General features: G+C 34.6%; 1 long non-coding RNA gene and 1 pseudogene across 2 annotated transcripts; both read right to left on the reverse strand.

The window, feature by feature from the left end:
• Positions 1-314: 314 nt before the first annotated feature.
• Positions 315-1012, reverse strand: LOC136217730 (zinc finger protein ZAT9-like; annotated as a pseudogene).
• Positions 1013-1848: 836 nt separating this feature from the next.
• Positions 1849-4232, reverse strand: LOC136228675 (uncharacterized). 2 transcript variants are annotated; one of them, XR_010688806.1, is made up of 5 exons: positions 4074-4232; positions 3880-3949; positions 3374-3428; positions 3192-3272; positions 1849-2180 (listed from the first exon to the last, which is right to left on the reverse strand). It is a non-coding gene; the product is annotated as an uncharacterized lncRNA (long non-coding RNA). The 2 variants fall into 2 exon arrangements; XR_010688808.1 differs by lacking the exon at positions 1849-2180 and adding an exon at positions 2191-2533.
• Positions 4233-4485: the final 253 nt, after the last annotated feature.

Raw genomic sequence — 4485 nt, forward strand, 5'->3', positions numbered from 1 at the left:
ATTAAATCGCAATTGTAACCACTCAGTACAAAAAAAAACGTTTTATAATTAATATGTGAAATTAATTATATTAATTATAATCATTATGCTCAACATTTGAGAATTTAAAGAGATTCTGTTTGCACCAAAAATAAGGTTTTCATGATGCATACCTTGGTGTACACTTTTCATCGGATAAATTTTTCTTTTTAGGAAACTTTTTCTTAAAAGGTTTGTTTAGGAAACTTTTCCTTAAAAGGTCTGTTTAGGAAACTTTTCATGTTTTTCTAGTAAATCGTTCACTTAGAATTTCCTAGAGTGAATCTTAGTTTTCCCTAGGAGAAACATCTCAAATAGTGTGCCTCGTGGGAAACCAACTTCCTGCATCCTCCGGCGGACCTACTTCCATTTCCATCGTAATCATCGTCCTTCTTGATCTTCTTATGACTTGCTTTGTGTCCACCTAGTGCTTGATAAGATCGAAACACCTTTTTACATGTTTCACACTTATATTTTCCATTAGATTTAGATCTAAGAGCCATTTCACCAAACGATTCATCTTCATCCTCCTCCTCCTCCCCTGCAATTTCATCCTCAATCTGATGATCATGATCAGTCCCTCGGATGAACTCGTTTTCCTTTTGCTTTAGCTTTTGTCTGTTTTTATCTTCTTTAAAAAGCATTAGAAGACACAAAGCAGCATCTTCTTCAGTAAAAATTTCATCAGATACAGAAATTACCTGTTCTGCAGACGATTCCACCACTTTCACAACTGATTCCGCTACTTTCTCGACAGATTTACAGTGTCGTTTGGATCTTCGACGAGTCATGCTCCTAGGAGACTCAGTATCACTTTCTCCAAGATCATGATTGACAGATCGGTAAGATTGAACGCGATTTGGGGATGGAGGGAAGTGGAGAGAGGAAGAAGACGAAGATGATAGAGAATTAGGGTAGCGAACTTGTGGCCTCCCATGGCTTTTCCATTGGAAAAACTTCTGCAGCAGATCCTGCAGGTTCGATTCTTCTCCATTCGATGGAAAGAAAAGCTAACAAATCAAAGTTATCTCTGTGGGGAACGCTAGGGTATTTAAGCTGACAACTAAAATGCATTTTCTTCTTAATCGTTCAAATTCGTAAGCATTCAGTCTGTTTTTTACTTGTTCTCCATACAAATAGTTTCTTCTTCTAAATTGGATTTCCTTTTCTGAATTTTGAAGGTAAATAGTAAAAGGTAATTTAGTCATTTCTGAATTCATAAAGGGTAAAAAATCTAACAAACAGACGGAAGGACTAAACAGTTTACTAAGAAGATGGTTAGGGACCTTACCATTTGTTTTTTAAAATACGGGGATTAAACAGTGCGTTTTGTCAAAATATAGGGACTAATAAATTAATTACCCTTTAATTAATTACTATTTGTTTTTTTATCCAACCATTGATTAATGGGTTAATACACATATTTGCCCTTATGTTTTCTCGAAAAAACAGATTTGCCCTTATATCAAATAAACCCACTAATATGTCCTCATATATTTTAAATAATAGCAAAAATGCCTTAATCTAACAGAATGGTGAGATGGCACTAACAGTAACACCTCAGCTTCCATGTCATATCCACCTCATCTGCCACCTCAACTAAACATTGCCATGTCAGATCTTTTAGCGACGAAATTTTATGACGAATTTCATACGACGACAAAATTTTACGTGTTGACATTTTCAATTTTATCGCCAAAAAAGACCTACCGACAGATTTACTGACGAAAATTCTTCCTTATTAAAATTTTAGATTTACTTTTTTTTATTAAGGTTTAGATGAAAAAAAGAACAAACCCCACGCATGAAGCATTACTGAGACAAGAGTCGTCAAATAAATATTACACACTATTATTTTTTAACAAATTAGTAACAGTTACAAATATTACACACAACTGATTAACATGAAAAATAATATTACAAATATTACACACAACTGTAAAGTGTAGATAACTATCAGTTAGCAGAACATAATAATACATTTTACACCAAACCAATATAATCCTTGCTCACATATGGTGCAATAACGCCCAAACACCCAGCAGCATGTCTATCAATCTTGAGATTCCTGCTTCCTCACGGGCCTCCCCCTTTTCTTCTTCTTCTGAGGTACGCTCTTCTTATGCGATGGCGTTTTATCATCCTCATCTGAATCAACAGTTCTGAAAATCAAGCAGTACAAAGTTCAGGTTTACTTCAATCCAATTAACTATAGGAATGTCATAAACATTTATCATGACTTGAAACAAAAGAAGCTTTGGAATTCATAAAAAATAATTGTTCCTAATCCTCTTGGTATGGGTTAATATTGCAAAAGAAACAGAAGAGCATGGACGAGAACACTGCTGTTTCATATCTGCAAAACAATTCAGTAGATATCAAAACTATATGCTCATATCTTATTTGTGATGGGCAAACTTCATAGGATTTCTGTTTCTTTCCCGTGTCCAATACCATTTCCTAAATATATATTTTCTTAAATAGCTTTTCCCGTTATCCATTTCCGTTTTCGTGCCTGTGCAAGTGCAACATATGTTATTAGAATATTGGTAAAATGAAATTTGTATATAGGAAAAAACCAAATTTTAGCTTGTGCACTTTGTTAAGTATTTTTGTTTTGGGAACATTTAAACCTTACTAAACAGGTCCGTTATGTTAGGCAGATCAAAGTAAAATTGCAGAAACTAAATAGTAAAGCTAAAAATGGTCTACTTCCGATGCATATACTATGTGTCTTTTGGCATACCAGCAGAATTGGTATCCAGTTCTGGAACTGGATAGCAGTTCTGTTTCGAACCAAGTCAGTCCATGTTATCCCCTACACAAGGTTATTCAATTCCGTTTGATTCAAGACAAGATGGAGCAGGGTTTTCAACCTATGACCGAACTAAAGGACTCACCGCCATGGTTTGATTGTTTTCCTCATTTGATATGGTTTCACTTTTCTAAAATTAAAAGTCTAGATGCTTGATTACAAATAAACAGAGGTCATCATCATTTTTCAAGTCACCAAGAAATTGAAACGTGATAATAAATTTGATATCTAAATATAAACATAGACTACAAGCACACAATTCTTCCAAATTATTTAATGTTGACTTTAGAGTTGGTATTCAACGGATGAAAATAACTTCGAGGCCAAGTCTTTGAGTCTCGGAAAACTCAGAACATACCATGAGGTGTCCAACATTTGCATGCAAAACAGAAGAAGTGAGCAGCCTCCAAAATTGTCCCTCGTCGATAAGACTATTAACCTATAAATATTATAAAATAACACAAAGAATCCACAAATTAGAAATTTCAATACCAAACATGACTCATGCCTGCATTCTCCTTAACTTCCTATTTGTCTAACCTTGGCTCCCCACAACAAGAGCTTCCCTTGTGTAGCCATTTGTGCAACAAAAACTCTGCATTCAGGATGGATAGCTGATATAAACCACTGCTTTATATGTTTTCATTGTGACTAATTTACACATTTAAGAACTAAGAAATATAAAGACAACAGAAGTAGCTAGAGAAACCAGAGGTTTATTTGACAAAGTAAAGTGTCATTAAGTAGCTATTGCATCAAACAATTGAGAAATGAGCAACCATATTTAGTTTCTGTCCAACAAAAGATATCAAAGAACATTATTTGATCATTCCCTTATTCACACTATATATAAACTGTATGCTCATTTGAAGCATTGGATACCAAGTTAATGCCTATGAATTTCTCATGTGGCAAATATCTGAGCAAGAAAAATTTAAAGAGCATAGAAAATTATTTGTAAAAACAGTTATACAAGTACATAATAGCAGCATAATAACAAGTTCCCAAATCATTCACAGAAAACAAGGTTTACAGCTGAATCATACCGATCGACGACGTGATAAGTCCAAAATCGACCTGCAATAAGGATCCCAGAAAAATTGATATTCACTGAAGCTGGAAAACGAGAATCAATAGAAAAGAATCCATTAAAAACCAAAACACTCAATCAATTAAACAAGAAAAATTACAGAGATTCAATAATAGGAAGAAAGATGAAACCATTTCAAAAGAAACTAACCTCATGATTTAAAGTGGCCGGGCTAATTTACAAAGACATGACTGGAGAAAACTCCAAGTTTATTTTCCTTTGCTTCCTCGTTTCCCAGAGAAGAAAACATAGCCTCGTTGTTCTCCTCCATTTTCTAGCCGCCTTCGTTCTTCTTCCTAGAGATGAAGATGAAAGTGAAAGGTCATTTTGACTTTCAATATATTCAACCGTTAAATTAGGGTTTGGGCATGTGTTGGCAAGTGACGTGGAATCACGTGGCGTCGCACGTGGCACGCCGTTTGTGCCACATCGCACTTCTGTTAGTTTAGGGTATATTTGTAGGTTTGTTAGTTTAGGGTATATTTGTAGGTTTGTGAAAAATATAGGGAGATTTTAGTGGGTTTATTTGATATAAGGACAAATCTGTTTTTTCAGAAAAACA

The sequence above is a fragment of the Euphorbia lathyris genome, chromosome 1 (genome assembly GCF_963576675.1).
Source record: "Euphorbia lathyris chromosome 1, ddEupLath1.1, whole genome shotgun sequence".
Taxonomy (NCBI): Eukaryota; Viridiplantae; Streptophyta; class Magnoliopsida; order Malpighiales; family Euphorbiaceae; genus Euphorbia; species Euphorbia lathyris.